The sequence below is a fragment of the Tamandua tetradactyla genome, chromosome 16 (assembly GCF_023851605.1).
Source record: "Tamandua tetradactyla isolate mTamTet1 chromosome 16, mTamTet1.pri, whole genome shotgun sequence".
In the NCBI taxonomy this organism is placed as follows: Eukaryota; Metazoa; Chordata; class Mammalia; order Pilosa; family Myrmecophagidae; genus Tamandua; species Tamandua tetradactyla.
Window position 1 is genome coordinate 59,641,317 of NC_135342.1, and position 12,750 is coordinate 59,654,066.

The window sequence follows — 12,750 nt, forward strand, 5'->3', positions numbered from 1 at the left end:
GTTGTAAGAGTTTTGGTAATAGATGGTGGTGATGGCAGCCAAACATTGTGAATGTAATCAACAGCACTGAGCTACATATGTGAATGTGGGCAAAAGGAGAGGTCATAGAGATGCTACTAGAATAAAAACTTAAAAAAAGAAAACAAAACATAGGAAGGACTGCACAGCACAAATGGTAAACCTTATTGTAAACAAGGGGTTGCGGTCCATAGAACAATTGTAAAAATCCTCTTTCATGAATTATAACAAATGTGCTCCATTAATACCGAGATATTAATCACAGTGTGGTATATGCATGAGTTCTCTGCAAAACCCACAACTTCTCTAATAAAACATAAAAGATACACACACAGAGAGGAGATGACAAGACACATGGCATCGAGGAGAAGATGTGACCAGGGAGGTTTAGTTTGTCAGAACCGTAATAACAGGTATCATACACCAGTTGGCTTAAATCACGGGAATTTATTGACTCAGTGTTTGGAGGCTAGAAGTTCAAAATCAAGGTGTCAGCAGGCCATGCCTTCTCTGAAGTCTGTAGCATTCTGGTGGTGGCTTGCTGACAGTCCCTTTCTGCCTCCTTCACAGGGCACTCCGTCTCCTTTTGCTTCCTTCTGTTCCTGACTGGCTGCGTCCAGATGTCCCCTGCTGATGGGAAGGACTTCAGCCACATTGAATGAAAGCCCACCCTGATTCGTTTGGGCTTTACATCTTCAAAGATCTCGTTTGCAAATAAGTTCACATCCATAGGCCTGGGGGTTAGGACTTGAACATATCTTTATGGGGGGCATGATTCAACCCACCCTAGAGGTAGATACTGGAGCAAAGTAGCCCCAAACTAAGAATCACCTGTGGCCACCAGAAGCTGGACCTGGCAAGGAACAGATTCTCCCCTAGAGCTTTCCAGGGAGGGCACCTGTGCCAGCACCTTGATTTCAGACTTCCGACACCCCAAAATTGTGAGAGAATAAGTTTTTCTACTTCTCAACTACCTGGTTTGCAACAATTTGTTACATCAGCCACAGGAAACAAATACAGAGGCCTTCTGCCTCAGTTTCCTTGCCTGTAAAATGGGATAATAACCTCATGAGATGTTGCATGTGAAGTGTTTACCACGATACTTTGTAGACACTGAGCATCAATAAATGTAAGATGCTGCAGATAAAACCCACAGGGACAGAGAATCTCATCAGACCCAAGAAAGGTCTGCCGTATATGTCATCGGTGCTTAAAAGGTGTGAAACCTCCAGATATGAGCAGTGAGGCCTTTTTGGAGAAGGTCTGATTCCTTTGCCCTAGTGGCATTTCCTCAAGTCACACCTGGGAGCCCAGAGCCCTTTTCAGATAGCTCTCAAACAATCGTCAGCAAACCCTGCCTCGGTTCAAACTATGGCTATGAAAATATCCTGGAAGTGTCTTTTTTCCTTGCTGAATTGCATATTGGACACAATTTAAGCCATTAGGAGCCTCGCATTTTAAGCTTGTGCAGCCATTGGAAAAAGTATCTTTCAAAAAGATAGTTTTTAAAAAATGCGTCGCAAGGGAAGAAAATGGTTATTAAAAATGCTTAAGAGCCTTCCTGAACTTCAAATGGGCTCTTCACAACAATAATACTGATGATTTAAGGGAAAAATGAATCAAGACTCTATTGATTAAATGTTCCTTAAATTATATGTGGGTTTAAAATGTGTGGCAGTATGCAAAGCACGTTGGAGGTAAAACGTTTGAAAAATCACCCAAGGCATGTAAGGAATGTGGAATAGAGCTGCAGCTTCAGCCCCAGGAGCGAGCAGGCCGAGCAAAAAAGAGGTCACCCCACAACCCTCAAAAACATTTCTGACCTGGGCCACAGCCCCCAAAGCAGGAGGTGAGCCTATTTCTTGCTGCCATAACCCTGGTTCTCCTATCCCCCCTTCCCAGGCTCTGCACCTACAGCCGCAATGCACAATTCATTCCAAAAGCCTTAACTGAGCACCTACTAGATGCCAAGCCTATGCTCAGAGCCAGGGAATACGCAACCACAGTTTAAGGCAGCCACAGATGTGAAACAAGCTATTATGATTCTGGGTTTGAGAAGTAAGACCTGAAGGAAGAGGCGGCTGTGAGCACACACTGGGACAGCACCTGTCCCATCCAGGGAGGTCAGGGGTGGCTCCCTGGAGAAAGGAAATCTAAGATGAGAGTGAAGGGCGAGTCAGCATGACTGGGCACTGAGAGAGCATGGGGGAAAGGAGAACTTGAGAAAGGAGGTGGCGGGGTGGGACACACGAAAGACCCCAAAGGCCAGGGCACAGGCTGTTTAAGAGCAAAAAGAGGTGCCTCCAGGCCTGTTTCCAGAGCCTCCCTCTGAGCCACCTGCTCCGTCTCCTCTCAGCAGGCCCTAGACCCCACTTCCCACATGCTCCTGACTCTGCTTACCATGCTTCTTTGGTGGTAATTGAATTTTTGAGGGAGACACTCCTTCCTCTGCAGAATCCCACTGGCTCACTCCAGGTCCCACGGCGGGAGACCACCCAGGCAGCATGCAGGGAAGCTCAAAGGGCCTGGCATTCTGGGGTTCACATGGACCCTTCTCAATGGGGAGGACAAAGCATCTCCCCAGTAGCCTGCCCCTTACCACGTGACCGACGTCTCCCCTCCCAGCACACCCCCAACTGGATCAAGCCTGGGCCAATTCACAGGCTCTGCCTGTTCCACTCCATCCCCTCTAACCTGACCATATAGAGCATCAAGAGAAGAAGACCATGGGGGACTGATTGAGGGAATGAGGGGGCCTCTGCCCCAGGATGCCGCCCCTCTCAGTCCTCTCTGTAGACAGGGACCAGTTCCCCGCTGCCCCTAGAAGGAGTATCTGAAGCTCCAGGAGTATCTTGGTGCAAAGACAGCAGCAGCTCCTTCAGGGACACTTTCCATGCATCACCCTGACCCCACTCCTCCCCTTCTACTATGACTGCCCAAGAGCTGGGACCTGTCATCTCTTGCTTATCATTGTTCCCCTGACAGTGGTTAATAAATGTCCTAAAGGAAGGTATGAATGCGAAGATGTCCTAGTTACCAAGCTCTGGCTGGTTCACCACTGCACGAAAGTACACAGCGATCTAGAGGAGGAAGGACTGGTGATGAGCCTCATCAGAGACGAGGAGCCCCCCGAGGGCATGCAGCCATTGAGTGGCAAGCCTCGGACAAGGACCCAGGCCGCCGACCCCCCCCTCGCTCACTGTTCCTATCATGCTGCAGACTCCCCAGATGCAACCATTCTTCACCCATATCAACCGGAACACCCAGAAAAGCACTTGGTGAGAGTGAGACAAAGAGAGGAGAAAGCAATGTACAATTCCCAGCCCTTGAGAAGCTGGTACTTGTACTCAAGAATTATATATTTGATTTTAAGATGTTATTTCTGCCTTTTCTCCTTCCATGAAGTGGTACATGGCCCATTTGTATATTTAATTAGAAAGGATTAAAATTAATAATATCTTGATTGGTTCCTGACCCTTCTTGAGCTAATTGGAGACACCCTGGGGTGAAACAAAACCGGGAAGAAGAATTGCTGATCTAACCAACAGAGGACAAGCTTTTTCATGTGTATGTGTGCAAAATCAGCGCCTCCCCTAGCCACTCTCTGCATATTTTTCTTACAAAGACAAGTATCCCTCCAGTGTGGGATCACGTCATGTCCCCTGGGCTGCGGGGTTGAAGCCATGCCCTCGGCGAGCGGGCTGGCTCACATCTGTCCTGGCCAGCATTCTCCCACCAACAGGCAGTCTTTGCAGACATTTTAATAGATTTTTAACTTTTTTTTTTTTTTTTTTTTTTGCAGGAGGGTGGTGCATGGCCTGGGAATTGAACCTGGGTCTCCTGCATGTAAGTTAACTAATTTTTTTATTACATTATTTTGAGCACCTACTGTGTGCCAAAGAATGTGCCAAGTACATGCATGCCCAACCATTCACTCATTCTCTACCACAGCAATATTTGCCAATTGGTGGAGCCAAGGTTAATGGCCTCCCGAGAGATGGCCTGCGGGCAGCAACACCAGTATCATGAGCCCTTTAATTGCACCCTTTGACCTGACTCCTCTGATCACAAATGTCCACAGCTCAGCCTCATCACAGTACCTTCCAGGCACTGAGCCACGGGTGTGGGAGGCGCCCCCTCCTGTGTCTGAATGCCTCCCACTTCCTCAGACTTGGGGGAAGAAGGATGCAAACCACCATGGGTGAGCAAGAGGCCAAGAGGTAAAGCTGTGACGTCCCCACATAAAGGGGCATCACCAGGGTGGCAAACCCAGGACTGCCTGTCCCTGAGCCCTGGACCCACACTGCACCCTAGGTCTGCCTTAAGAAGGAGGATGGAAGAGTTGGTCAGGTGGCGCTGGGCTCAAATCCTGCTCTACCACACTGAGCGAGACAGGTATGTGTCCTTGGATAAGCTATCTAAATGTGCTGGTGTCAATTTCTATACCTGGAAGATGGGCAGGTTTGATACCTGTCCTTTGAGCTTTAATGATAATGAAATGATAGTAAGTGCATCATCTAGTGAATGCCCAATATGATCATCATCATTTTGCAAATAAGGAAACTGAAGCTGAGATTCACAGGGTCACACCGAGACACCCATCTGTTTCCAGCCCATGCTGTTTCTGAGACACTTTTGGCTTCCTGCAGTGCCTGAGCCCCAGATTTCCAAACCACAGCTTTAAGTGGTAATTAAGAAAGGAAAACATTTGCTTCTCTTCCTTGGGGTCACCCCAAACTTCAGAGGCCAATAACATACCCCTCCCCTCGTATGTTCCCAGTCCTGCAGCAGGGATTTTCCCGATGGGGAAACTTTTCTTTCCCATTTGGGTAAAACACTCCCATCACCTCCAGCCTCCTGTCCTCCCCGCCATTGCTTCTCCCCGGATGACAGTGAAAGAACACCTGCTCCCGAATGGGGACGATGCTCTGGAGTGGGACAGTATTTCTGGGTCACACTGGGTCAAGCCAGCTCAGGGGTGGTTGAGCTGCTACGGCATCAGGTAATCAGCTCAAAGCTGGTTCCGCCTGGAGCCATTTAATTTGGGGGAGGCAAGATTTAGCTGACTTGAAAGAAGCGGGAAGCAAGCTTGCAGAAAGAGATTGATTTCAGCGAAACACAAATTCATACCCTCTAAATGCCTTCACACTTGGGAATCAATTAAAATGAGATGGAGAGAAAGGCAAAGAGAAATAGAGGATGACAGCAGACCTGATAGAAAGGAAAGGAGGGCAGGAGGGAGGGGTTTCCAAGGGGGGGCAGAGCAGAAAGACCCCAATCCAGGGAGACCTCCTCAGGAAGGAGAATTCTGGGGCCTCGAGAGAGTCCCCTTTGAAGGTCTGGGGGACCTCTGGAGGGTTCTCAAAACTCTGGGAGTATCAGAATCAGCTTTGGGGGAATGGAGGTGGGGGGTTAAACCTGGAGGGTCCTGGGGTTTGAATTCCTTAGGCCTGTGGAGGATGTGAGAATCTGCCTGTCTGACCATCCCAGAGCCTCCAGGGTATGTGGTCTGGAACCACACTTTGAGACACAAGGAATAGACCAGAGATTTCTTGTTGTGGCCCCTCCTTCTGCATCTGGTCACCATGGTGACAGCAGTGCCCGCACACATTGCCCATCCCTGGGAATGCTGCAGGAGCCACAGATAGTCAGTGAAAAGGCCCTTGCATCAGCCCCGCTGGAGAAGATGAGGCCCCACAGGGCATGGAGGAAGGGCAGGCATAGGAGGGATGCCAGTGATAGATTTAGCAGGAGCAATCAGCTCGACTAGGGAAGCGTGGTTTGTAGGAGAGAGAGAGGAAGGGAGTGGTCTTTAAAATCCCTCTTGCTCCCAGCTTGGAGAGCCCACTTCCCAAGAGGGTTGGATGCAGCTCAAAACAGGGCTGGAGATTGCCTCGGGTCCCCAGAAACCAGGGCAGCTGCTGGGGAGGCTGAGTGTGCAACGTGGTACTGGGGGCAAGGAACAGTCACTCCAGCAGCTGGTCAGATGCCAGTTCCTTCATGGGTGAGCCAAGCATGGCCTCGGTGGAGGGTGGTGAAATCAGAGCGGGAAATCCAGGCACCCTTCATTCCCACCCCTCCCACCAGGGCAGATGATATTGCAAACAGCAGCAGGATCTGCAGGAGAAAGCAGCCTTCCTGTCCTGTTTGGAATTGCCAAAGATCCCTTAATCGCCCCCCAAAGAAAATAGTTCAAACAGGTGCATAAACTAGAGCGTTAAACAGGGAGCCAGGCACCATTATCCTCTGGGTAAGGCCTCCGAATGCCCCCCTAATGCAGAATCTCCCTGCCGGCCACTAATAAGGGCTTCTCTCCTTCATGAGAGTCTTATAAAATGCATAAATATTCCTCCAGGAACCGTGAGAACTCCTAACAGTCTTTAATAGCTATCATAAAATGAAGGATAAAATGTGTGAAAGGAGATTGGTCATGATAATCAGTGCAGGAGATGAGAGCAGTGAATATCCTAACCCCTCCCTGACTGCATTTTACCGTAGAAAGAAAGGACCTGGAAACAGGAACACGCCCAAAGGCAGGGAAACTGGGGAGGGGCATACAATCTGGGCTGGGTTGAACTGTGTCCCCAAAAGTGATATGTTGTAGTCTTAACCCCTGGTGTCCATAAATGTGACTTTATCTGGAAATAGGGATTTTGTAGGTGTAATCGAGTTGAGATGAAATCATATTAAATTTGGGTGGAGCCCTAGTCCAATGTAACCAGTGTGGTCAGAGACTCCTGGGAAGTTGACAGGGAAGACTGAAGACCAGAGACTGAGAGAGACTTTTCAGTGGCCACACAGCAAGTGGTAAACTCCAATCCAAAACTGCTAATTCAGGATAGCCCAGGCTGAGTAGGTCCCAGGGATTTACACTGTTCATTTATCTCCCGGTGATTGGGATAAAAACAAGTCTATCCTAAACAAGCCTGTGACTGAAACAACTTCGACCCCCTACACAGATCCCCCAGCCCCTAGTCTGCTGATGGAGTCACAGGCTTGAGTTCCAGAAAAGGACTCAAGGGTGTCAACAAGGCAGGTTTCATGCCCAGGGTGTCGAGGCACTGGGCATCTGCAGACCAGGGAGACACGAGCAGGCTCCAGAGGGTTGTTTGCTGTGGCCATGGGGGAAATGACTGGATTGGAAGAACTCATGGCCAACAGACAGCAAGACACCAGAATTGGTTTGCAAGGAGAGCCCTGTGGACAAGATGCACCCAGCCCAGTGCTAGGGAAGCCAAATTATTCAACACAAACATGGCCCTTAATTTACCTTGACAGGAGCACTATTATAATGGTAATTACATTGAACCATTTCTCTACCTATTTCCTCTGCCTTTCCTTTTCCCTCTCAGTCCACAACCTACAGCCACCAGCCAACCATCCTTTATCTGCCACCACACTAATTTTCCCCAAGTGCCGTCCTGGATCATCCCTCTCTTTTCTAACATGTCCCCCACAGAGCTCCCATAACCACCCTTTCCAGTGGTTTGGTTACACCAGATATTTGTTCAGAACTCTTGAGTCCCCAGTACCCATGGAACCAAAATCACAGGTTCCTCTGTAGACATTCAGTGTTGTACCTGCTAAGTACTGCCATTGATTGAGCTCCCACTGTATGTCAGGGCCTGAGCTTGGGGCTGTGCATGTATAGCTACATTTAACCTTCACAATGTAAACTTGAGTCTAACCACACTGACCCACAAATACGTGCATGACCTAAGGTTGACGCATCTGGGACCATGCACTTGTTCTAACTCCCTGCCATGGTCCACGGCCCACTGGTCTCCCAGTAATTAGGTTTTGCCTTATGTTCTATAGCCTCCTTGTTCTTGATGATGGCCGAAGGGCTTTTTAAATCTCACCCTCAGGACTCTCAGGGCACAAGACTCACTGCTCCTCAGGCTCATCCCACCCACTTGCACCAGCTATGGCCCAGAGATCCCTGCCCCAGGGTTTCGCAGGCTTCCTGGCAGCCCAGAGCATATCACACTGCTCATAATGAGATGAGGTTAGAGAAGCTGCATTTTCTTCTGCCTGGGAAGGTTAACTAAGCAAAGCTATGAACATCTTCACTGCTGCAAGTACCTCACAAAACATCAGCCGAGGTCTTCATTGCACAAGAGCCAAACCCAAACAGAGATGGAGAAATGGGATAAACAGAAGAGAGTAAACTTTTCTCCTAAGTGCTGCTTCTAGGCCAGATGAGGACAGTGATATGCTCAATGGAGGTAACTTAAGAATATGGTGTGATCCAACATTGTCCTAAGATCTCTGGTAGCGGACTAAGACATGAAAAAGAAATCAAACGTAGAAGGACTGGAATAGAAAAACACAGCCATCATTATTCCCAGATAATTGTCTTCATGGAAAACCCAAAAGAATCTAAAATTATTTGGGATAATCAAAAAATTAGCAAAATCACTAAACATAAGAGCAATGTACAAAAATCAATTATATTTATCTCACCAGCAAGTAGATAGAAACACAATTTTTAATGCCCTACTTATAAAGCAACAAAAGGCATAAAGGGCCTAAGAGTGTCTAGGAAAAGATGTATAAGAGCCTTTGTGGATAAGATTAGTAGATTTTACTGAAAACCATTGAAGAAGACCAAAAATAGGTAAAGAAATATAACTAGTTCATGGATGAGGAGATTATACAATATTATAAAATATCAAATTGACAGGAATTGACCTCTGAATTCAATTCAGTTCTAATAAAAATTCCCAAGTTTCTTTATTCGAGGGGGGTGGCGTGTGCTTCACAAGTTGGCTTTTATATAAATAAACAAACTAATAAATATATGTATGTGTATAAACTGTGTATATGGATATATATATATTCGTGTGTCTGTGTTTTATATATCTATATATACACATAGACAGTATAGTATTCAACTTTGCTCAAAATAATAGAGATATAAATTGAAACTTACATTAACATTCCAATTCTAATCCAATTCTAATCCAGAAGTTTTCCAAAATTCATGGGAAAAAATTACTTTCATACATTATTGGTAAGAGCTCAAAATGGTATTCACACCAGGGACATGACTCTTACAGAGGTAAAACTGATTAAGGTAAATAAAAAACAGATATTCACAATTTGAGTAGGAAGTATAAGACCCATGATACATCTTTAAAAATAATTCTATTTAATTATATATATTAAATATATATTCCTTAGCACTCTGCATTGAAATGGACCAGTAAAAAAGGACTAAGCCAGTAGCAAAAGGCAATAGCAATAAGCAGGTTTTAGTTTCAAAATAGCATTTCCCACTAAAGAGAACCAAAGCACCTTGGACAAATTGTTGACTCTAGGTCTGGAATAGGCAATGTCCAGCCTAAGCCTGGAACAACTTGTAATGTGAGACTGGGGAAAGTTAACAAACACTACTGGGTCATGTAGAAATATCTCAGCTGCTGTCTTAGTTTGCACGAGCTGCTATCCCAAGTACCACAAACTGGGTTTGAATTAAATGACAGGAATTTATTGGCTCACAGGTTGGAGGCTAGGGGAGGTCCAAAACCTGGATATTAGCAAAGCTTGCTTTCTCCACAAAAACCATGGCATTCTGGAGCTGGCTGCAGGCAATCCTTGGGGATCCTGGCATTCCCGTCATCAGAGTCATATGGCAATGTCCTCTTCTTTCTCTTCCGGGTCCCCACTGCCATCCTACTTCTCCCTGCGGCCTTCTCCCTATAAGGCCTCCAGTAATCCAGATGAAGACCCACCCTGGTACAACTAGCCACACCTTAACTCAAAACGCTATCTTCCAAAAGTCCCATTTACAACGGGTTTCCACTCATAAGGATGTGAATTAAGATGGAGAACACATCTAAATTGGGATACATAATACAACCGGCCACAGCAGCTGCCCTGGCCCCAGGTGGCGCAATTTGGGTATCAATGAGGATGACAACTACAATGGGTTGAAAACATCTAATAAATTAAGCCCATGAATCAAGAATGATGTATTTTAAAACCCATCTGTTAACCTGTGGAGGATGCTGGAAAACCCAGTCATTATTTTGAAAACTGGTAAATAAAGTTTACCAATCATTATTTTGAGAACTGGGAAATAACGGGAAAGAAACATTTGTCCTGCTTTTCCTTTACAAACTGTTGCTCAAGGCAACTGAATGGATAATTCTTTTACAAGAATTCCAGTTAATAATTAAGAGGGAATGATAGAATAAGAATGTCACCCTTTTGTCATCCTAACTGAATTGATGGATCTGGGACGTGATTATCAATGCTGCTAATAAGATGAAAGAGAGACAACTAAATATATTGTTTAGTAATATATTTAGTTATGGGTTTAATTATAGATATTTTGTACACAATACCATCTGTGAAGTAGGTTTGCTCCTTCCCTCCCCAAAATGAACTTGAATCTGATCAAGTCTCAAACTATTTACAAGAAATGCAAGAGCAAAGAAACATGTTGGTGTTCGAATCAGCTAAATCCAAACTATGAAAAACTCTTGAGATGGTCTTTATTTGAATCCTAACTCAAGCACACAGTTTTAATAATATGAAAGAATATAGGAAACATGTTTTATTGACTGTATATATGAGGTTAAGTTTTAGATGATACAGTGATATTCATACATATTTTAAGAGTCCTTAAGCACGCGCGCATACACGTCTTTTTCTTTGTTTTGCTTCATATTGTTTTGACAGAGCTGATTTTTCAGATGAGTGGGGAAAGAAGGTCTAATCAATAAATGGTTCTGGGGCAATTGAATTGATTATCCACGTGGAAAATAAACCATTCAAGAAAAGATTGATAAATTCAACTACCCAAAAATTAAGAATTCTTCTTCACCAAAGGATGTCTAGAAGAGAGTGAGAAGATGGCTCAAACTGGGAATATTTGCTACATATATGTGACATCAAATGATTAGACTCTAGAATATACACTGAAGTTCTAAAAATCAATAAGAAAAAGGCAATCAAATTTAAAAACAGGGAAAAAGCTTGAACAGTATCCTCAAAAAGGAATCTAGAACGGCTGATAAACTTTTGAAAAGATGCTCAACTCTATCAGTAATCAAAAAATTTTCATTTGGAAACAAGATAGAATATATTTTCATACTCCAGCAAAAAAAAAAAAAAAAAAACCTGACAGTACAAAGTACTGTTGAAGATGTATGAGAGTTTCTATTAATTCACACTCCCAGATGGAGTGCAAACTAATTTAAACTTTGCACACTTTGGAAAACGATTTGGCATTAGCTAGTAGAACTTTGTTTGAATATTTCATATGACCCAGAAGCTCTACTGGTAGATACATACCACATGGGCATCTGAATGTGTCTGCAAGAATGTTTATGGCACATTTTTGTAACCAAGCCTGGAAACAGTCCAAATATCCATTAATCGAAGAATGAAGAAATAAATTGTGACACGGTCAGGCAACAGAATAGTAGACCAAGTGAAAATGAATGAAGGACAAGGGCATAGATCATAGTGAATTAATTTTACAAACCTAACGGTAAAGAAAAAAAATAAGTTGCCTAAGAATACATACAGCATGCTTTATAAACAATATTTATAAAGCAAGTTGCATGCATATGTTTATACCATGATACAAGTTTTACAAAGTTAAACCAAGAAAAACTAATCAAATCATATTTTTAGGGGTGATACATGTACGGTAAAGTTCTAAAGAAAAGCAGGTGGATGATAAATACAAAATCCAGAAAACTGATTCTGGGGGAAAGGCAGAGCTTCAACGGACGTGCTCTCGTAATGTTGTTTTTAAACAGTGTTGGACCCACAGGTGTTTGTCTTATGATCACTTTGCAGCATACCTATTTCACATATTTGTTTACGAAGCTAAGAAATGGTGCTAGTTTAAACGAGACTGACCCGTTTCGGGCTGACACAGGGTTTCGTTTCTGCACAGGAGATGAACACGCCACTCCCAGGGCTGGTAGCCCAGCCGGAAGGACCAGACACCAAGTGGATCTCGCCAAGGCAGACATTCCCAGAGATGCCAGGTCAGGGACGAAGCACTCTTCCTGTGCTGGGAGGAATAGCCGACATTGTTTCCATTCATCACTAAAATGTGGTACCACTTCGGAGAGGGAAACATCAGAATCCCGGCTCCTGGCAGCCAGGTCCTGGCACGCAGCTGGGTGACCTGGTTCAGATGCATGAGAGATGTCTGGTTTTGCAGATCCACCACCCTACTTGCAGGTTGGTGCCTTCAAATATACAGCAGGACCCTGGGGGAAGGTCCAAGAATTTTAGTGGTCCAATTCCATTTCTGACACCTAATCCCTGCCAAGCCCTTATCTGGGTGCCAGAGCCATAGAGAAAAACAGTATGAGGGCTTTTCCCTTCCTCACACCTAGTGGGAAAAGGGAAAGGTGAAGGCACGCACCTGGGAGAAAGGCAGGCATCCCTGCGGGGAAGGGACCTATCCCCCGGCCCTAAAAGCACAACGAGACTGGGAAATGCAGTTCGGGGAAACAATGTGCTCATAGCCCCAGCTGCTGCATTTCAGCACCAGGCAGTTTTTGAACCTCAGAATAAGAATGTTGCCCAGGCCATTTTCTCTCCAGTTCCTCCTAATTTTCTTAAATGCTGAATTTCTTTTTTTCTTTTTCTTTTTTTTTTTTTTTTTTTTTTGCAAAAGAAAAATAAATGAATTACCCTTAAGTCTCTATTGTCCACACTGATATGTAAGTGAAAAAAAAATGATGGGGGGGGGGGCTT

General features: G+C 44.9%; 1 long non-coding RNA gene across 2 annotated transcripts in view; it reads left to right on the forward strand.

The window, feature by feature from the left end:
* Positions 1–12,750, forward strand: part of LOC143659545 (uncharacterized) — a 33,630-nt gene that overhangs the window by 3,670 nt on the left and 17,210 nt on the right. The window contains exons 2-4 of one of the 2 annotated variants that reach the window (XR_013163606.1): positions 3,821–3,864; positions 4,333–4,413; positions 11,936–12,597. This is a non-coding gene — a long non-coding RNA (uncharacterized LOC143659545). Of the gene's footprint in view, positions 1–3,820; positions 3,865–4,332; positions 4,414–11,935; positions 12,598–12,750 lie in introns of those variants that run through there. The other variant, XR_013163605.1, reaches the window with a different exon arrangement.